The sequence below is a fragment of the Primulina tabacum genome, chromosome 9 (genome assembly GCF_025594145.1).
Source record: "Primulina tabacum isolate GXHZ01 chromosome 9, ASM2559414v2, whole genome shotgun sequence".
Taxonomy (NCBI): domain Eukaryota; kingdom Viridiplantae; phylum Streptophyta; class Magnoliopsida; order Lamiales; family Gesneriaceae; genus Primulina; species Primulina tabacum.
The window spans coordinates 26,207,540-26,231,116 of NC_134558.1; the positions used below are offsets into that span (position 1 = coordinate 26,207,540).

Sequence of the window (23,577 nt, forward strand, 5' to 3'; positions counted from 1 at the left end):
CTGAAGTAAACCTGGAATAACCTTTTTCTCAATCGTGCATAGAACCTGAAAATTCATCCCTAGGCAAAATAAATGAACATGCCTTATATTCAGAGCCTAGGGAGTACACATGAGAAAATTATGCGCTTATTCAAAAACAAAAAAAAAAACAGAAGTGGAAAACAAAAGGGAATGCAAGGTTTGGGGGAGCCAAAAAGGGATGAAATCCCATCCCTAGGCTGAAAAGATGGAGATGTAAGACGTTGAGGAATGTCGGATGAAAATTCTGGCAAGTGCATAATGAAAATGATCATTGTACACCCAATCTTTTTGGACCACTTGAGCATATGTTGACATTACCCCTTAAATATTGTTGCGCAACCATGAAATTCTACTACATTGTGTTTACTGGTTGGTCACAAATAGAAACAGAACTTAGGAGAGTGAAAACTTGCGTTGACTTGTTGATTTGGTGACTCACATGATTTGCAAATAAAACTATCTGAAGCACAAGCTAGTGGAACCCACATCACACACAAGAACACATTTTCTGTCCAAATAAAAATGCTATGTGGTGCTTTGAAAGGTGCGTTAATGGATGTTGTGATATGATTGATGGGATGTAGTTCAAAAACCCGCAGAGCCATGAAACTCCAGTTGCTGTTTCGCCTTTGAATTGATTGTTTAGTACTTTTATTTGGTGTCTTAGTTGAGGTCTGTGACCTATTTTGCTTGAGGGCAAGAAAAAGGTCATATGAGATTGTTGATAGGTGTTATTTTTACGTGTTTTATTGCATTAATTTTGTGTATGTTTGCATTGTGTGTGCGTGCATTTCATATACATTTTTTTCGTTTTAGAATTAGCAATTTCACATAATCTTTTTTAACTCATACGTGATTAATTTGCAGGTTAAGTGACCAGAATGGGACATAAATAGGCAAGCCACAAGGACACATGGCAGAAAGATTGGCGCTTGGGCTGTAGAATATTACCGATCGAGCGCAATGATGGATTTCCAAAAGCCTTGGACAGAAGAGTTGGCGCCCGGGCGGTCGCTATTACCTCTCGGGCGCAAGATGTGCATTTCAAAGAGTGCAATATAGAATACTCAGCGCTTAGGAGGTATAATCTTACCGCTCGAACGCGAGTGCCGCACCTCACAAGCAGATGAGTTGGCGCTCGGACGGTAGAATCTTACCGCCTTAGCAGTACTAAATTTGGAAAAAAAGTTGAAGATTATTTCTGCCTTCCGGGAGAAGTTGCCAAGTGTGGCTGCACAAAACAACCTTAGGCACGATTTTCAGGGATTATTCAGTAGCCAAGGAGCTTGGGAAAAAGAGAAAAAGCTTGGAGCAAGGCTTGGAGTGAAGATTTGAAGATTTCCGGGTACCGTTCTTCGCATTTTCGTCACGACTCATATTTCTAGTTTAATTTCTTCTTGTTTAAAGATTGTTTTCTTATTTTAATCATGAAATCGAGCAGCTAATTTTCATTATTTGTTGGGATTTAAGGAGATCCTACCCTGAAACCAAGTTTAGTTAATTCATATATCTACTTTTGATTTATTCTTCGTGCTATTATTTTTAGTGTGTTGTTGAAGCGTAGTCAACTCTAATAACAATCTCATGTTGCGAGTGAGTTCGACAGAGTGGCCCGTGATAGAAACGAGTAGCATAATCCGTGATTGAAACGAGTAGCATAAACGGTAGAATCTTACCGCTCGGGCGTGACTGTCTCTAAATAGGCGCCCCTTTTCTTTTCCCCTTTACTCTGCACGAAATTCTCCCCAAACCCTACACTCACCCGTGCCTCCTTCTTGTTTTTTTTTTTTGCAGCAAACATCTTTCAATTCAAGTTTCAAGTGGCGTGACTCGCCCTCCTCCGTAAGAATCAAGCAGCATCTTCTCTTTGGTCACCTTCTACAACACAATTCATCATCTCCATCGCCTGCTGTCATGGTTCCCAAGAAATTTAAAGGTAATCCTGGCTCTTCCTCATCTTCATTTGACATAACTCGATTTGTGAATGAGACGGCTCGGTCTTGATATGATCATGCAAAAATTCATAGAAACCCGATAGCCGAGAGAGGATTTCGTAGGCAATTTGAGGATAGACACTTAGGGACTCTTGTGGAGTTAGGTAGGCGGGTATAGGAAAAATTTGGAGATCAACCTAGTGTGGCGGCGGTATCGGTGGTTAGAGACTTCTATGCAAATGTGGCGGAGGGGGCAGAAGGTAAGGTTTTTGTTAGAGGTTGACATTCCGTTACGATAAATGCACTACTAGAGACGACTAAAGTTGATGACTCTCGATGCGAGGCATTGTTAACCGACCCAAATTATGATATGATACTCGAGGCACTGTGCCATCTGGGCGCGACTTGGAAACCGTTGGCGGATCGCCAAGCTGTTTTGATGAGAAATATTTAAAAGCTCATATTGCCCTGTGGTATCTATTTGTGGCGAGAAGGATGATGCCGGTGCTAATGTCTGCCTTGACCGAAGGGTACAAAATTAGTGTGGGCAATCTTATAAATTCTCAGATCATGATGAGTGTTCAAAACAGTCACATCGGTCTCTTCTTCCATCATCTCGGAGTTGTGTGCGAGGGCAGGGGTTGTGTTCCGTGATGACGAGGAGTTGCTGCAGCCGATGAAGGATATTTGTGTGGAGGACCTACAAAGGAAAAATGCTAAGCGGCGGATTGACTTCACCACTCACGAGGGAGATGAAGGTCGATCGAGCACCGCTGCACCACGACGCCTGCAACCACAACCCCGGTGGCGGTCCCAAAACGACAAGATGGATGAGACTCTTGCCTTCATGACTCATTAGGATCGAGTCAACACGTGCTTTAATGAACATTTCGCCTACGTCGAGTCCATGATGCGCACTATGCTCGTCCAAGGGGAAGTTGACCCAGTGCCCATACCACCACCTCCGTTGTTCATCCCCCCTTTCCATTTTCTGTATTATTATCAGTAGCAAAGGGATGCATCTGGAGTTCCACCATCAGAACACGATTAGGATGAGCCTTGATCAGGGAAGTTAACTGTTTCCCCTTTGTTTCATTTTTTTTTCTGCTGCATTATGTTTATGTTATCATTGTTTTTTCATTATGTAATTTATTTTGCATTTGTTTCTGTGTCCTGCATCTATTTGTTGTCTATGTGTTCTAGTATTTGGTGCAATGAGGACATTGCACACATTTAGTATGAGGGGGTCGGGACAGATTGGTAGCCGATGATGATGTTGGACTTCATGAATTACATGTTTCTTAGTCTTATCGCTCGTTATTAATACCCCTGTAGCATAAACATTGAATCTTTATATGCACATAGATTGGGTTTTGGTAGTTGTGCGAATGAAAGTCGAGTTCAAAAAAAAATTTGGGGGAAACTGGAGGGACATGAAAGCAAGTAGAACTTGAATGAATGTCTGTTGAAAAGAGTGACTGACCAGTAGAATGAACGTGAGTAGAAAACTTAAGTAAACCTGGAATACCCTTTTTCTCAATCGTGAATAGAACCTGAAAATTCATCCCTAGGCAAAATAAATGAACATGCCTTATATTCAGAGCCTAGGGAGTACACATGAGAAAACTATGCACTTATTCAAAAAAAAAAAAAAAACAGAAGTGGAAAACAAAAGGGAATGCAAGGTTTGGGGGAGCCAAAAAGGGATGAAATCCTATCCCTAGGATGAAAAGATGGAGATGTAAGACGTTGAGGAATGTCGGATGAAAATTCTGAAAAGTGCATAATGAAAATGATCAGTGTACACCCAATCTTTTTGGACCACTTGAGCATATGTTGACATTACCCCTTTAATATTGTTGCGCAACCATGAAATTCTACTACAATGTGTTTACTGGTTGGTCACAAATAGAAACAGAACTTAGGAGAGTGAAAACTTGCGTTGAATTGTTGATTTGGTGACTCACATGATTTGTAAATAAAACTATCTGAAGCACAAGCTAGTGGAATCCACATCACACACATGAACACATTTTCTGTCCAAATAAAAATGCTATGTGTTGCTTTGAAAGGTGCGTTAATGGATGTTATGATATGATTGATGGGATGTATTTCAAAAACCCGCAGAGCCATGAAACTCCAGTTGCTGTTTCGCCTTTGAATTGATTGATTAGTACTTTTATTTGGTGTCTTATTTTATGTCTTAGTTGAGGTCTGTGACCTATTTCGCTTAAGGGCAAGAAAAAGGTCATATGTGAGGGTTGATAAGTTTTATTTTTTACGTGTTTTATTTCATTAATTTTTTGTATGTTTGCATTGTGTGTGCGTGCATTTCATATACATTTTTTTCGTTTTAGAATTAGCAATTTCATATAATCTTTTTTAACTCATACGTGATTAATTTGCAGGTTAAGTGACCAGATAGGGACATAAATAGGCAAGCCACAAGGACACATGGCAGAAAGATTGGCGCTGGGCTGTAGAATATTACCGATCGAGCGCAATGGTGGATTTCCAAAAGCCTTGGACAGAAGAGTTGGCGCCCGGGCGGTCGCTATTACCTCTCGGGCGCAAGATGTGCATTTCAAAGAGTGCAATATAGAATACTCAGCGCTCAGGAGGTATAATCTTACCGCTCGAACGCGAGGGCCGCACCTCACAAGCAGATGAGTTGGCGCTCGGACGGTAGAATCTTACCGCCTTAGCGGTACTAAATTTGGAAAAAATATGGAAGATTATTTCTTCCTTCCGGAAGAAGTTGCCAAGTGTGGCTTTACAAAAACAACCCTAGGCACGATTTTCAGGGATTATTCAGTAGCCAAGGAGCTTGGGAAAAAGAGAAAAATCTTGGAGCAAGGCTTGGAGTGAAGATTTCCGGGCACCGTTCTTCGCATTTTCGTCACGACTCGTATTTCTAATTTAATTTCTTCTTGTTTAAACATTGTTTGCTTATTTTAATCATGACATCGAGTAGTTAATTTTCATTATTTGTTGGAATTTAAGGGGATCCTACCCCGAAATCAACTTTAGTTAATTTATATATCGACTTTGGATTTATTCTTGATTGTGCTATTATTTTTAGTGCGTTGTTGAAGCGTAGCCAACTTTAATAACGATTTCATGTTGCGAGTGAGTGCGAGAGAATGGTCCATGATAGAAACGAGTAGCATAATCCGTGGATTTACAATTTACATAGAAATATGAAGTCGGATACACGTCGATAGTCATAGTCCGGTAGGGCGAAAGCTAGGAGATTTCATAGAACTACATGCAATTCACCTTTTATAAATAATTAAAGAACTTTAATTACTTCACTGAGTCGAATTAGTTTGACATAGCTCGAGAGGACCTGTTCAATTGGATAGGAAATCTCGTTAAAAGCATAGATCATTGTCGAACGAATTAAGTAGAGCAGGGGGTAGGTGAACCGAGATTCCCAACAAATTCATTTCTCATTGAACTTTAATCAATCATTATAGCTTATTTATTTCATTATTTAATCATTGAACCATTTCATTGAGTTTTTATTTAATCATTATAGTAGTAAACCCTCATCCAAATTATCGTCGCTAAAGATTTTAATAACTGAGAACAAAAATTGCGAAATACAGTCTCTAGAGGAACGATACTCGTACTCTCGTATACTATATTATTATTTGACATTGAGCACTTGCGATTATTCCAAGCTTGAATATTATAAATTTTTACTAAGGATTTTACAGTGCAACTTTTATTTGATCAAAATATATTTTAAAATATCAGCTTTCAAATGTCTTTCTTAGAACAACTAGCTCTGATGCCAATTGATGGATCGGTTCGAGCACCTTTGAAGGTTCTTCAAAAACAATATTCTCAATGAGCTGCAATAGCTCGTGTTCTAAGAATGTAAACAACGATGAATTAGATCGAGTTTGGTTTTAAACCAAGCGAAAAATACTTGAAATAATCTTTTGTTAATAGAGCTAATCAGTTTAAAGCTTTTAACTTGTGTAAATTGATTAACTGATATAAGGGGGATCGGTTCAGTTATTGTGAAAACTGAATTGATAACAGCTCGAACTGATCAAATCAGTTTGAAAACAATAGTTAAAAATTTAAGTGAAACGCCCCAGATTCGACGACTGTCCTCACTGTATCAAGACAAGTCTTTCCAGCGTGCTTATGTCCTCACTTACACGCACTCTAGGAAACTTCCCAGAAGGTCTCACCCATCCCAAAATTGCCCCAAGTCAAGCACGCTTAACTTTGGAGTTCTTATGTGATTAGCTACCGAAAAGAAGATGCACCTTCTTGATATGAATAGTACATATCAAATCTTTTAAGCCCTCTTCAACTGTACAGTCCATTACGTTGAACAGTCTCGGAATCCCTCTCATTCAGGTGTGGGATCGGTTCATTCATGTTCCCTCCAGCTAGAAGCCTGCCAGGAGCTGCTCATTCTCCGTGCAACCTCATGGCCCCGACGATCACCCCCCGCCCTCTTCGGCCCCGGGCCTCACATGCCCACCAGCTTCCGCTTGGTTCGTCCCCGAACCATACCGTACTAAGAGAGGTCGGCTCTGATACCAACTGAAATGCCCCAGATTCGACGACTGTGCTCACTGTATCAAGACAAGTCTTTCCAGCGTACCTATGTCCTCACTCACACGCACCCTAGAAAACTTCCCAGGAGGTCACCCATCTCAGAATTGCCCCAAGTCAAGCACGCTTAACTTTGGAGTTCTTATGTGATGAGCTACCGAAAAGAAGATGCACCTTCTTGATATGAGTAGTACATACCAAATCTTTTAAGCCCTCTTCAACTGTACAGTCCATTACATTGAACAGTCTCGGAATCCCTCTCATTCCGGTGTGGAATCGGTTCATTCATGTTCCCTCCACCTAGAAGCCTGCCAGGAGCCGCTCATTGTCCGTGCAACCTCATGGCACCTACGATCACCCCCCGTCCTCTTCGGCCCCGGGCCTCACATTAAGTACACACGATATGTTTATGGATGTTCGGAGACTTCAACTACTCCTACGTCGCCCCTTCTACCACCTCGGGTATGTTCTACTAGAAGGCTTTGATTTATACAAAGATTTGTACAAACCTACTCAATTTAGGACTTACCCTACTGCCTAACTGAACTTCTAGTCTAGACTGAAGACAGCACCTTCCAGCCAACACTTGTTTAACATCTATGTGTCAGAGATTACATACACAAGTTTATTGTCTTTGTGTAAGACTCGCTCAACTTATCACTACGCCCAATTTTATGATTGTGTGAGTGATTGTGTGTGTGAGTGTTTGAAAACTAAACTATGAATACAACACGAAAGTGTTTTCACACACTGAGAATTTTTCTTCTAGACTAAGCAATTGGCATGCCCTTTTTCTTTTTCTTTTTTTGATCTTCACAGACTTTTGTGTTTTCCACATCTATATTGATGATCTTGGTCTAGTATTTATAGAGGAAATGTGACCGTACACAAAACTCGTCAAATATGAATGTTACAGTTTGAATCCGTTCCTCGATATTTGTCTTGTACTTTCCGACAGCCATTCTGGAACTTTTTGGCTTTAAACACTAGTACAACATCTATTATTGTCCTTTGACTGGACAAAAGCTTCTCCTCAGTGCGCACAACTAGATTCCATTGAGTAAGTTGTCGTATTCTGCAAACTGATTGATTCCTAACTGTCTTATGAACTAGTCAGTTGAACTGATCTTGAACTGGTTTGGTAAAATCAGTTGGCTTGTCAGCTGAACTGATTTTTCTGCTTCAATTGAACTGGTCAGCTTAACTTTTCACCATTTGAGCTCTTCATCAGCTGACCAGGCTTTTGAAGGTCTTCTGCTGAACTGCCTATCAGTTGGAGAATCAGTTGAAATGATCTTTTGATACATCAGTTGAACTGGTTCTGTTTGGGCGATCAGTTGGCGCTTTCAGTTTTCTTCTCGATAGCTTCAGTTTTGGCTCGATAACTGATTAGTTAGAATCTTGATCAGTTCCAGTTTCTGCGCACCTAGGTAAAATCATTAGAATCAAAATAACAAGTTATGTTAACATCAAAATCAAGATTGCGACAATGAAATGTTTCAACACATTCCTATCTCATAAACATGATGTGCGGAAGAAATAAGGTTCTCGGGTTAGTGTGCGCACATCCAACCCCACGTATTCAGTCTTCGACGCCTCCAGCCTCCCCATCGATATGCTCAACTGCATCATTCACACCAAGTGAGTCTAAAAACTCAGCACACATATAATTTTATAACGAGTACATATACATAACAAGCAACAATGAAAAGTACTATAATGAAAATACATTTCATGATCGTAAAAGTCGTATGCATAATCATAACCTGTTGAAGCAAAAATATTTTCATCATATCACATCATAACAACATTTACGTGTTTGTTTTTCTTAATTTGAATTCTGTTCATTAGTTGTGACTTTCGTATCATCGTGTTAGTTGATGGATCCATCTATGTGTAACCATGGTACCCAACGACGGGGACATCAACGACAACATTACCCGTCCACTGAGCCCTTGTCTTACATTTCGTCGTGTCATGGTATTAGTCACAACCAACTCCCATCCTTCAAAACATCTCATCATATTCATTACTTAATAAAATCATACATATACATAAGTTTTTCTTATAATAAAGCATGCAGCGTATTATCCATATTTACATAAAAAGTCATATTCATGATAACATAAAACATTTAAAACATGTCAAAACGTGCGCCAATACTACTAACTCGACCCGAAGACGACCACCTTTAAACCAAATTCAAAGAATATTCATAATCCCACCTCATATGACCCAATCGAATCCTCACTATTCTCGGTCATAACAACATACCAATACCCAAATGAACCAATAGTGCTTAAACTAAAAGTTCCTCAAACCCTGGACTAGCACCTAGGCGCTGACACTGTGGCGCTTAATTAGCACCTAGGCACTCGATTGGTTAGCGACTAGGCGCCTGACATCAGCGCTACAGTGCTACATGATCAAAGACCAAGCGCTGCGGCGCCTAAAGTGCAGTGCCGCGGCGCTAGCCCCACGACAGAAAAATGTCCAAACACATCGATGCCACCTTCTACCCTACTCCTAACTAACCCAAACCAGCCCCGACAACGCTCCAATCCTCTGATCCAACCACACTTGACTCACGCATACAAGACCAACCCTATGGCCTTCGCTGTTCTCGACCCCCAATCGAATCCATGTTAGAATAGGTGCCCCGAGCCAAGTGTTGGCCGAGGGTTCATGTTTAAACTCTATGTATAAACAATCTTTATTTTAATAATATTTGAAATTATTGTTTTGGCACATCTTTATCTATATACCCATGCTTGTTGCATAGATAAAGTCCTTGAATATACAAATAGTAGAAAGAATATGAGATGCTTATATGATGAGTAACATGAAACTCATATTTGGAATACTGTATATTATAAACAGTTCCTAGTCGATTAGGCCTCCATTAAGAAGGATAAAGGCCGCTTGAGTTTGAGACTAGTATCTGCGATGTGAGTACCATGTTTCATTGGTAGGGGACATTGTGATGTCCGAGCATGTAGATAGGTGCTCTTTGTAGAGTGCACTGAACAACCCTCCATAAAGGACTTTCCAAGTGGTTCTCACTTATCGAGTGGAAACGTCCTAGTTTATGGTTGTACACCATTATTCCTTATGACTCGGGACAACATTGTGACTCTACATGCTAGCATTGCACTTTTACTTGTTTACCGACTCATATGGGGTCATTAGGTGGCAAGGTTGGGTGTTCTGTCGAAACATATAGGAGTCGATGCATTGTAGTCGGGGATTCACCGCTTACCTTCGGGTATGGATATCCTATGTGATCTCATGTGTAAGTAGTTTGAAATCTCTGATCAGAGTGTTGGTGGTAATTAAGAAAGGGGTTTCTTAGATTACACCATCGATGCAACTACGACATGACACATAATATCGATTCTTTGACAGCTCTCGATTTACCAATAGTTGTCGAATCGATCGGGATATATGAGATGAAAGGACCGTACTGTACGCTAATCATAATAGAATGATTCTTGCAGGCACTATCATTTGATACCTAGGGAATCATGTAAGTGATGCTGCTAGGCGTTTAACATGATTGGTTGGGTACTATCAGACTTGAGATCTAACGTTCTTATTATCAAGGAGTTGATAAGTAAGAATGGAGCAATTGAGGCATGCTCATATAAGGACATGTTTAGTCCGAATCACATTGAGATGTGAACCCACTGATAGTTGTATCAATGAACCATTGAGGGCCACACAAGTGATAACTTTCTAGATCCTGTTGACAAGAAAAATAGTTTAATGTGTTGAACGACTTATAAAGGAGTTTATAAGCGTTAATAAAAATAGAAGTATGACTTCTATAAGAAGATTATGGGAATTTAACTTTTAATTTGTGGAAGTGTCCTAAATTAAAAAATGCCTCAAATAAATAATGTATTTGAAAATTGTGATTTTCATAAACATTATCATGGACTAAATTAATTAATTCAAGTGTTGAATTAATTAAACACTAGTGGACCTAGTAGAGTCCGAATGATTAAATTAATTCAAGTGATGATTTAATTAAATAATATTGGGCCTTGTAGAGCCCAACAGAACATAATTATTCAACTAGTGGGCCTGAATAAAATAAAGTAAAGTTTAAATGGTCTCAAATGTGTTTCAGATAATTAAATAAAATTCCATTGGCTTGGTAATTGTTACAAGCCCAAATAAAATTGCATGCTTGGGAGGTGAAAGATTGGAGACAATTTTTTTCAATAAACTAGGCATGACATGCACATGCAACTTTTACCTTTTTCAAGCACCAATAAAAGTCCTTCTTCTCTCTCCCACACCCCTCATGGCCGAAACTTGTCCTCATTCATTCTTCAATTTTTACTTCTTCAAGTGTTGAGAAAAACATATCCTCCTCAAAGAAAAATTCTCTAATTTTCTAATTTTTCCAGTGCAAAATTAGAGGGGATCTTTCTTGTTGGTGGTGAGCTTGATTTTTGAGCAAAAAGTGCTCATAGGAAGCTTGTAGATTGTCTACCCATTGAAGAGCTAAGTTGTTTAACAACTTAGTTGAAGGCATCATCAATCCTTTGTGATTGATAGATAAAATTTGTAGAACACTCTATGTATGACATTTTGTATTTTTGGTATTTGCTACATACACTAGTGGGTGCTTGGTTTTCATATATAAAAACATGATTTTCGAAAATTCCGTTGCGCTTCCGAGCACCGTAACCGATCCCCTTTCAACTGGTATCATGAGCTAAGGTTACTATTTTGTGTAGCAAATACATGATATTATATTTAGTACAATTTCTAACCGCATGAGATAATCATTGCTACAAGCCGAGGCCATTTTCGGGTAGCATGTTGCTACCCATATTTGGCAGCAAGGGCAACCCTTGGGGCTGCCCGAACCCCCTATTTTAAATATATTAAAAAATTGGTGCATGTTGGCCGGAATTCGGCAACGACGATGATGACTAGGGTTTCAAAAAGTGTTTTGGAATATCAAAGTGTCATGGGCCTTGAGTTGTTGGGCTATTAGATGGTCAACATAATTTGAGAAATTTAAATTGGGCAAAATATTTTTGGTGAAAAATGTCTTATTGGGCCCTTAATTTTAAATCTACAAAATTTGTACATATTTTATATAAAATAAATAATTGAAGTTGGACTTTAATTATTTATAGTAAATGATGATTTACAAGAAATTCGGTTATAAATAAATTAATTAGAAAGTAAACAAATGAGTTTGTTTACTTTGTTGCTTTAATTTATATTCATGGCGGTTAGTGATTGGATCAAGATATATAATAATGGATCAATTTATTATTGTGATAAATAATTGATGGTGTATGATATGTGATTTTATGCATGAAGGATGATCAAAAGCCCAAGCCCAATTCGCTAGGTGTATGCTAGGATATTTTGTGTTGAATGATTGTAATAATTAGCAATTTTTAAGTGGGCTTGGTTTATAGCCCGTTCTCACGCCATAAGATGTATCTCTATTTTTCATGGATATTTTTTTATAAATATTAGTATAGTGGAAGATCAAGATTGGAAGATGGTGGGCCATGATGATTATGAAGATCGAAGACATGTAAATATTGGAGGTTTATGTAATTGTGCATTTGCATCCCATGCATTCCCTAGGGTTGGACCTAGGCCCGTGTTTGGCTCACACGAGCCATTAGCTTTTGGGGCGATTAATCATCCTTGTTTAATTTACTGTTTATAATATATGCACGTTATATTATAAATAATGAGGATGTGCGTTATTATTATGATAATAACAAAGTTGTATGAATCCGGCAAACATACAATCAAACATGGCGAGCTTTTAAACAAAAAATTAACGATGAGACCTTTCAAAATTAAAAACCCTCATTTTGAATAAGATTCAAAATTAATACAAGCCCGAGAAAGGGAATTATAAAGGTGTTTATAATTTTCATGTTTTCCATCGACAATGGATGCATGATGAATGCTACTCGTGTTCAGTGCTCGGCTCATATTATTGAGGGAGCCCTAGACACCGAAAACTTGGTTATCCATTGACATGGTGATGTCAACTACGTGGAACTTTCATGATTTCGGCTCATATTATTGATGGAACTCATGGCGACCGTCCATTAAGGTTCAACATCAACGGGTAATGAAACGTATGCTATTCGTTTTACTTAAAAAGTATTAGAATTTTTTTTCTCCTTAATCTCCATAATTCAAAATATATATATATTGAAATAACCCAACCAACTGACACTTTAAAATTACCTTGACAGCATTTTGAAATATCCCAACCAACTGAAATTTAAAAATCCAAATGAAATAGTTTAAAGTATAAAATCGTCAAACGTTTTACCAACCTAAAAACATTATTTAAAAAGTATAGCACATACTATAACCTCTCAAAAAAACTCATAAAAAAATAAAAGTCATAAAATATCTTTAACATAATCTTAAATCATAATTCATAACTAGTGCGGAAAACTAGCGTCGGTCCTCGGGTTATGTGCACCTTCAGTCCAGTCAGATCAACCATCAAGACCTCCATTAACATTATTATCATAATCATCTGCATCAATCACACCTAGTTTTAAAGACTCAACACACCATAATCTTGATAACAAGTACTACATATACAGATCACATATAACAGTGAAAATACTTGTACTTAAAATATCGTTTTCATGAAGATGCTTAAATTTTAAACATAACATTTTCGTAAACATTTTCATGATGCATAAACTTTAAATAAAAATATTTTCATAATGATGCATCAACTTTAAACATAAACAATTTCATAAACATTTTCGTAAACCTTTTCATATCCTCATAAACATATCTATATGATCATGCATAACTTAAACATCAACATTTTCCTTTTTATCCTTTCATATCATATATCCTTTCATCTTGAGCATATACATTTTTCCTTTTTATTGGATTCAGATCGTTAATCGTGACATTCCTTTTCCTCATAAAGTCGATGGATCCATCTACATATAACCATAGTACTGGACAACGGGGCCATCAGCGACACTCTCACCCTTCAACTGAGCCTTGGCCTATCCTAATCGAATGGAAATACGATCGTCGGGCTCCCTCTGGGGCCTTCTCCCATAAATGGGCTGCCTCTAGGGCCTTTACCCTCACGATATCCCCATTCATATCCTCAATAGTCACAATTATTGCACCTCCTCAAATATTTTACATTTTTATCACTTTATAAAAATCATGCATTCAATATCTTTTTCTTTTAAAAACAAGCATGCAACATATCTTTTAACTTTATCGTTTCATCATAAAAATTCATTAACGTTTGAAATAAATATTTCAACATTATAAAATTCAAAAACATTTAAAATAATCTTATTAGCATATAAAACAGGATTCAGAGCACTGCCATGACGTTTACTAATTTTCGGGTGTAAAATTACCGTTTTACCCCTAGACATAAAATTTCACGTTTTTGACTTTTTCTTAATTTTCTTGACTATAACATGTCCCAAATAATTATTTAAGCTTAAATTAAAATTCTCATAATTTTATTTAGCTTAAATACTAGACATTTTAATTATTCTCTAATTAATCATTTTTAATGCGTTTTAACTCAACGTTTTTGTGCCTATGACCTGACCAACGAGCCCAGCCCCTAAACCAACCTCTCAAGAACCTTCCTAGGACCCTAACCCCATGTCCTAGCCCAGCCCGAGCCCCCTGGCCGAGGCCCTGAGCCCCTTGCGCGCTGCTGCAAGTGCGCGACTCCCATGTGCGCCTCAGGTAAAGCCCTAGTTGGTTAGGACTCCTCCTAGCCCCTGATATACGAGTCCTAGCGTGGCTAGGACTCTTCCCTAGACTCAACCACGTCCCTGGCTAGCCCTGTGACCCCATGCATAGAAACCGAGCCATAGCATTAAGAACAAGCCAAACCAAACCCACGGTTCCTCTCTGAATTGATGCCTACGGTTTCCAGCTTCTGCTACGTACGTGTGCAGTATGATTTGTGATTTAGGACTCTTTAAAACATGTAAAAACAACCCCTGACAATTCCTAATCATGGCAGACCCTTTAACAACATAACAAACATGATTTTTCCTCAAATTCAAGCCTTAAAATTGGCATATGACATAAAACCGAAAATATTTCATGTTGCAACTTTTTTCCATGCAAACCGATTTTAAATAATTACTATGGTGTGAATGATGAGTAAAAAGAAGAATATGGCGTGCCTTTGCGTATTTTACGCACGAATAACCGTTGACGATTGAAAACGACGACGAGGAGACGACAGTTTTGAAAACTCTAGCAATTCAATGCATTTCCTTCAAATTTTGATGTGTCTGCCGTGACATTTGTAAAGGGCGGTGTTTTGATTGAAAATGGGAGTGGGGCGTGGGATTATGAGGGCAAGGGGTGGGGTTTGGAACTTTAAATATAAAATAAATCCTAACCAAACACTAATTGCTAGATTAGTCCCATTAACAATGTTCATTAAGCTCATTTAACCCATTAGTGTTTGTTTAAAATAATTTTTTTTGTAAAGTTTGTGAATTTATTAACCGGGTTGCCAAAACATTCGCATTTTTGTTGAAAAACCAACACTGATAAAAATTACGTCTCGGCGTATAAAATCACCTCAAAACCCCATATTTTCAAAAATAAGTAAAAGCATCACCCTTAATTTATATAATTAAAAATAATTAACCAATAAATTTTTTTCTATTTTTCACCCTTGGTCTCCGTTCTTCGATCGCAACTCGAATAACCTTTAAAAATACATTTTAATGCAACCATGTAAAAAAATATATTTTAAACATGCTAATATGCGCAACAAATTTAATCCATGCAATTAAAACATTTAAGTAAAATACAAAGGAATTTAATAACTTGTGTGTATTTGGTTCGCGTGGACCTTTAAATTTTCGGGGCGTTACAGGTAAGGCTTGACATGTAAAGATGAACGACGTCATATTATTGGGTCATAATCAAACGTGAGACAAAATTTTACGTAAAAAGTTGCATGGAGATGCAATTGGAAACTACCTTTTAGGAATTATGATTGGCTGATATTATTCGGGATCATAATTTGCTAATTGGACCTTACGTACCTACTGAGGAAAGGGGATTACCGTTTTCACTAGAGGGTAGTGAAAAATGTCAAAACAGTTGGAGTGCAAATTTATGAAGTAAAAGTATATACCTTATATCTTACTAAATATTTTAAAATAGTCATTAACATTTATCTTTTTTTACTTTTCAGTACAAATTTGACAATTGTCTTCGATTCGCAACCCATTATCTACAATACTCGACAAACACGTTTTAACTGGACATAATTACCTCAATTGGCTAAGAAATATGAAAATCGTCTTGAATTCGGAAAGGATAGCATATACACTTACTGAGTCGCCCCATGTTGAGGCTCCGACTAGCTGCACTCCTGAGGAATTGCAGACTTACAAGGATTGGTGTGACCATAAATTGAAAGCCAAGTGTTATATGCAGGCTTCTATGAAGGATGAGCTGCAGAGGTGTTTTGAGGATGCAAAGAGTGCTCCTGACATTCATTTGCATCTCAAGGAGCTCTTTGGTGAGCAAACACGGCCTCTTAGGCATGCTACCGTCAAGGAGCTGATCACTTTACGCATGCGAGATGGGTCCTCGGTCCATGAGCATGGCCTAAAGATGATTGGGCTTAAGGACAAGCTCGTTGGCATGGATCTTACGTTGCCTTCGGAGTTGACCACTGACGTGTTGCTCTTGTCGCTGCCTAGCTTATTTGATCTTTTTGTGGTTAATTTCAACATGAAGAAGCTGGAGCCTACCCTTGAGGAGTTGATGAATATGCTTGTTACCTTTTAGTCCACCATCAAGAAAGAGAAGTTGGTTCTTTATATGGGTTCTTCATCTGGTACGAAGACTGGTCCACATGGTAAGGGAAAGAAGCGTTCTTTCCAACGTTCAAGAAGAATGAGCCCTTGAAGAGGAAAACTCCGAGTCCCGCTGTGGCAGCCATACCGGTTAAGGCTTACAAGACTGCTGATGACTGTCATTACTGCAAGAAGCATGGACATTGGAGGCGTAACTGCAGAGAATATCTTTCCCAGAAAGATTCTGGAAATGGTATGTTCTACATTGAAATAAACGTTTCAATTAACTCTATTTCTTGGGTATTAAATACCGGCTATGGCTCATATCTCTGTAATGATTTGCAGGTGATGGGAAGAAGTAGGAGACTACGGGAAGGTGAAACCTTCTTGAGGATGGGCAATGTAGCAAGAGTTGATGCCAAGGCTATTGGAGATGTTTAATTGCTTTTGAACAATGATTTTAAGTTGATTTTAAGATATTTTTTGTTTGTACCTGATTAGGTGAAAAACATTGTTTCCATCTCTATGCTTGATAAAAATGGATATTCTTGTTTATTTAGCAAAGGTGTTTGCAAAATTACAAGAATGAATGTTTAATTGGTATTGGAGAACTTGAAAACAATCTCTATAACTTAAAATTGAAAGATATTCCACTAAACAATATCCAAGCAATAAAAACAAAAAAAAAACGAAAACAAGATACTCTAAATTTGGCACAATTATGACATGCTCGTTTATGACATATTTCCCTAAGTATGATGAACAAGCTAGTGGGAGTAGGCATGTTTGATATGTCTGATATTAATTCTCTCACGATTTGTGAATCTTGTCTAAAAGGAAAGATGACCAAAATTCCCTTCAAGGGCCACGCGGAGCTTGCCAAAGGATTATTGGATTTGATCCATACCGATGTGTGCAGTCCACTTAGCATTACCACTAAGCATGGACATGACTTTTCGAGGTATGGGTATGTGTATTTGATGAAATACAAATCTGAAGCTGATAGGACTCGTTTTTACGTGTTTTTAGTGTTGGTTTTGAGTCGCGTTCATGCATCATATTAGTTTGTTTTAGTTGAATTTTGCAATTTTTTTAGCATTATTGAGCATTTGATAATCTCGTGTATTCTGTGGTTATTTTGTAGGAATTGAACCAAAAAGTGGGAGAAACTTTGGCATAATATCGAAGAGGTCTCGCTAGGGCGGGCAAAAGTGACCGCCCCAGCGAGCATTGTGGTCTGGCCGAGGATTATTTTGCGCAAGTGTCTCGCTAGGGCGGTCAAAAGTGACCGCCCCAGCGAAACCAGGGACATGCTCGAGGAAGCTTATTCGAGGACCTCTCGCTAGGGCGGTCAAAATATACCGCCCTAGCGAGAAGCGAGATTGAGAAAGATTTGTTTCCAAATTTCTAGGGACTCTATCCTACACTATAACCTAACACACGAGAGCAACGGCCGTTTTTTCGATCTTTATCAGACTTTTCATCATTTTTCTTGGAGAGGAGGCTAGGAGCAAAGGAGATTTCGAAGACCTCGAGATTTCCACGCGTCGTGGCCGTCATCCATCGTCATCTTTAGTATTTTCATTATTCAGTATTTTATTTCTTACATTGATTGTTGGTTTTTATCATGAATTTCAGTAGCTAAACTCTAGATTTGTTGGGATTTGAGGGGATCCTACCCCGTACTCGGTGTTGAACATTATTTCTCGACGTTTTTATTAGTGATTTGTTTATGCTATTGTTCTTTCGTGTTTCAATCGAAGCCTAGCTAACTTCCTTTGATTATTTCATGTTGTTGATGAGTTCGATAGAATAGTTAACAATACGATCAAATAGTATAAACCACGGATTTACAATTTTAGTAGATATACGGAATTGGGTACGTGTCGATAGTGATAGTTCACCCGAATGAAAGCTAGTGGATTCCATAGAATGTAATGCAATCTTGAACTGTTAAATATTTGAGGACACTTGAGTACTGCATGTTTTTTATTAGTATTAATATAGCTCGACAGAGTATATTAATTAGTCTAGGGAATTCCGTCGAACGCACGAGTAAAAGTCGAGTGTAATTAGTTAAACACGAGCGGTAGGTGAACTGATAATTCCCAACAAATTCATTTCTCATTTGATTTAATCCAAATTAATCATTGCGTTCTTGAACACGTTTTCTTTGCATTTTAATTATTTTAATTGTTTACTTTACATTAGTTTAATCATCAACTCAATTTATCGTTGCTAAAGAAATTTTAATTGAAAATAAAAATAGTGTAACGCAGTCCTTGTGGAACGATACTCGTATTTACTTACGTTTATTATAACTTGACTATCGTGCACTTGCGATATTTAAATCGAGCTTTCATTTATAAAATAAATTTTGGGATTATTCACTGTGAAAGTTTTGCTCGATCAAGTTTTTGGCGCCGTTGCCGGGGACTGTTGATTCACAATTTTTTATTTTTCAGTTAAATTCTTTAGTATTATTTATTTTATTGTTATTTGATACTCTCATTGTGTTGCAGATTTTTCTTGTGGTGCATGCGAAGATCACTCGAGTTTAAGCTTGAGCCTTTTGACCCCGAGATCGAACGCACAGTTAGACGTCGACTACAGCAGCAAAGAGCGAAGGAAAGAATGGAAGGCGATCAACAAAGAGAGGAGCCAAGGCGTATACCGATGTTGGATTATGCACAGCCGTCTCTTGATGGAGCACGTCCAAGCATCGTAAGACCAGTCATCCGAGCTAATCAGTTTGAGATCAAGCCAGCTATCATTCAGATGATTCAGAACACTGTCCAATTTGGGGGAAGTGCACTTGACGAACCTAATTCTCATATAGCTGACTTTCTTGAAATTTCTGATACTATTAAGTTTAATGGCGTGTCTGATGACGCTATTCGTTTGCGTTTATTTCCATTTTCACTGAGAGATAAAGCTAAGTCGTTGTTAAACTGTTTGCCTGTAGGGTCTATTACTACATGGGAAGATATGGCAAAGGCGTTCCTGATCAAGTACTTTCCTCCGTCGAAGACTATGAAGCTCAGAGCCGACATTACTACTTTTGCTCAATATGAGCAAGAGTCACTTTACGAGGCATGGGAGCGCTACAAGGACTTGTTGAGGAGATGTCCACACCATGAGCTGCCTCTTGGGTTAGTTGTTCAAACTTTCTACTACAGTCTGCTTACTCCTAACCGTACTATGATAGATGCTGCTGCCTGTGGTAACTTACTGAGAAAGACGGCGGAGGAAGGATATGAGTTATTGGAGGAGATGGCTGCTAGTAGCTATCATCCTCAGTCTGATAGGCAAAGACGAGGTGCTGGAGTTAATCAAGTTAATGATTTGTCGGCGGTTTCAGCACAGTTAGAGGCTTTGAATAGAAAGATTGATGGGATGAGCATGAGTGGGTCGGCTATGCGTCTGCAAGAAATTTTTTGCGATAAGTGTGGAGGTGAGCATGATGTGCAGGATTGCCAAGATGGCAACCCATTCTATGTGCCTGAGGGAGCACCGGTAAAACAAGTGGGATTCCAGAACCGTCCTAGAAATGACCCTTACTCGAACACATATAATCCGGGATGGAGGAATCACCCAAACTTTTCATGGGGAGGTCAAAACAACCAACATCGCCAACAAAGAGGTCCACCATATGTGATGCACCAAGGATTCAAGCCAGAACCGTCTCGGGAGGAGAAGTCCAATTTAGAGCAAATGATGACTAAATTTATTTCTGCAACAGAGACGAGATTTCAGAACCAAGATGCATCCATAAAGGGGTTAGAGAATCAACTTGGACAATTGGCTAAGTTGATTGCTAATAGGGAGCAAGGAACTTTACCAAGCAACACGGAAACTAACCCAAGAGAACATGTGAAGGCGGTGGAATTGCGTAGTGGAAAAACACTCGGGTCTAATGAGGAAAAGACCAAGCACGGTGAGGATGAGGTGAAAAATCGAGGAGGTAAGTCTTCTAACTCTACATCTACACCTATTGCACAGAATAAAATTGTTATCCCTCCACCTTTTCCTGCAGCAATGAAGAAAGCTAAATTAGATGCACAATTTGGTAAATTTCTTGAGATATTTAAAAAATTGCATATTAACATTCCTTTTGCTGATGCTTTATTGAATATGCCAAGTTATGCAAAATTCTTGAAAGATATCTTAGCAAATAAGCGGAAGCTAGAAGATCATATGACGGTGAATTTGACCGAAAATTGCTCCGCTTTAGTTCAAAACAAGATGCCTCCGAAGCAAAAAGATCCAGGGAGTTTCTCGATACCTTGCATTATTGGTGACATTAATTTTCATAAAGCTTTATGTGATCTTGGTGCGAGTATTAATCTGATGCCTTTTTCTGTGTTTAGGAGACTGGGATTAGGTGAACCCAAGCCAACTAGGATGTCGTTGCAGCTGGCTGACAGATCTGTCAAGTATCCACATGGGATTATCGAAGATGTTCTGGTGAAAGTGGATAAGTTTATTTTTCCTGCAGACTTTGTGGTACTTGACATGGAGGAAGATTTAGAGATGCCTTTAATCCTAGGGAGACCTTTTCTGGCTACAGGGAAAGCACTGATTGATGTTGAGGAGGGGAAATTGAGACTGAGAGTTGGAGAAGAAGAAATTATTTTTGATGTTTTCAATACTCTCAAGCACACAATGCACAATGATAGTTGCTTTCGTATTGATGTCTTGGATTCGCTTGTTTGTGATTTTATTCAGGATGGATTGAAAGAACCATTGGAGGCCACTCTCACTACTGAAAAGCAGAAGGACGAGCTAGACGAGGAAAAGATGGAGATGGTAGCTCATTTGAATGTCATTCCACCTTGGAGAAAGCAAGTGAGGCTTAGACTAGAGGAATTGGGAGACAGAAAAGATTTAATGCCTCAAAAGTCAAGCCTAGAGGAGCCACCTACTTTGGAGCTCAAACCATTACCTCCACATCTCAAGTACGTATATCTAGGAGAAAATAATAAATTGCCTGTTATTATTTCCTCTTCTTTGACAGATGATATGGAGAGTAAGCTCTTGGGAGTTCTCAAGGAGCATAAAGGAGCGTTCGCTTGGAAGGTTTCGGACATAAAAGGGATAAGTCCTTCGATCTGCATGCACAAAATTCTGATGGAAGATAAATACTCACCTCTAGCACAACCACAAAGGAGACTCAATCCAAAGATGCAAGAGGTAGTAAAAGCTGAAACAATTAAACTTCTGGATGCAGGTATTATCTATCCTATCTCTGATAGTGCGTGGGTAAGTCCTGTACAATGTGTGCCTAAAAAGGGTGGGATTACTGTTATTACTAATGAAAAAAATGAGTTGATTCCCACTAGAACTGTTACGGGTTGGCGTGTATGCATAGATTATGCAACCCGTAAAGATCACTTTCCCTTGCCATTTATCGATCAAATGATTGAACGATTAGCAGGTCATGAATTTTATTGCTTTTTAGATGGATACTCGGGATACAATCAAATCACAATTGCACATGAGGACCAAGAGAAAACTACTTTCACTTGCCCTTATGGTACTTTTGCGTTTAGGCGTATGCCCTTTGGTTTATGCAATGCACCTGCAACATTTCAAAGATGCATGACCGCTATCTTTCATGACATGACTGAAAATTTCCTTGAAATCTTTATGGATGACTTCTCTATTTTTGGCTCCTCATTTAATGAATGTTTAGAGAATTTGAACTTGGTGTTAGTTAGATGTGAGGAGAGCAATTTGGTGTTGAATTGGGAGAAATGTCATTTTATGGTTCAAGAGGGGATTGTGTTAGGACACAAAGTATCGGAGAATGGAATTGAGGTTGACAAAGCCAAGGTGGAAGTAATCAAAAACTTACCCCCACCTTTATCAATAAAAGGAGTTAGAAGTTTCCTAGGGCATGCTGGTTTTTATAGGCGTTTCATTAAAGATTTTTCCAAAATTGCTAAACCTTTATCCTCTTTGTTGATGAAAGATGCTGAATTTAATTTTGATTCTACTTGTCTACATGCATTCGAGATACTCAAGGAAAGCTTGGTGACAGCACCTGTTCTGACTGTCCCTGATTGGGAGCTACCGTTTGAGGTGATGTGCGATGCTAGTGATACAGCTGTTGGTGCGGTGCTGGGTCAAAGGAAGAACAAGGTATTTCATACCATCTACTATGCAAGTAAGACTTTAAATGATGCTCAATTGAATTACGCTACTATTGAAAAGGAATTGCTTGCTATAGTATTTGCTTTTGACAAATTTCATTCATACCTTGTTCTGTCTAAAGTAACTGTGTATACAGATCATTCTGCCCTAAAATACTTGCTTGCTAAGAAAGATGCGAAACCTAGGTTAATTAGGTGGATTTTATTATTGCAAGAATTTGATCTCGAAATTCGAGATAAAAAGGGTGTGGAAAATGTAGTTGCTGACCCCACCTGTCTAGGCTTGAGCATGTTGAAATTAAGGGCAGTGACGATGATATAGATGACTGGTTTCCTGATGAACAATTGCTTGAGGTAAATGCGTAACCTTGGTATGCCGATTTTGCAAATTTTCTTGTCACTGGCACACCTCCACCTAATTTATTGTTTCACCAAAGAAAGAAATTCTTTTCAGACGTGAAATATTATTTTTGGGAGAAACCGTTCTTGTTTAAGATTTGTGCAGACTCCATGATAAGAAGATGTGTGGCAGAGGAGGAAACCAATCAAATTCTAAACCATTGTCATGACCGTGAGGTAGGTGGTCACTTTGGACCCATACGGACGGCATCTAAGGTACTTGAATGTGGCTTCTATTGGCCAACTCTTTTTAAGGATTCTCGTTTGTATGTTCTCAATTGTGATAGATGCCAACGCACAGGTAATATTTCCAACCGTCATGAGATGCCTTTAAATAACATTATTGAGTGTGAAATATTTGATGTGTGGGGGATTGATTTTATGGGTCCTTTTCCTGCGTCTTTTGCAAAGAAATTTATTCTGGTGGCAGTGGAGTATGTATCTAAATGGGTGGAGGCATAGGCTTGTGCCACTAATGATGCACAAGTGGTGTTAAAATTTTTGAAGAAACATATTTTTAATCGATTTGGTGCACCACGTGCAATAATAAGTGATGGTGGCACCCATTTTTGCAACAAAATTTTTGATAAACTGTTGGGCAAATATGGTGTCACCCACAAAGTTTCCACTCCATACCATCCCCAA

General features: G+C 38.5%; 1 non-coding gene across 1 annotated transcript; it reads right to left on the reverse strand.

The window, feature by feature from the left end:
• Window positions 1–19,414: 19,414 nt before the first annotated feature.
• On the reverse strand, window positions 19,415–19,521 carry LOC142504655 (small nucleolar RNA R71). Its single transcript, XR_012804281.1, has one exon. It is a non-coding gene; the product is annotated as a small nucleolar RNA R71 (small nucleolar RNA).
• Between the last annotated feature and the right edge of the window lie 4,056 nt (window positions 19,522–23,577).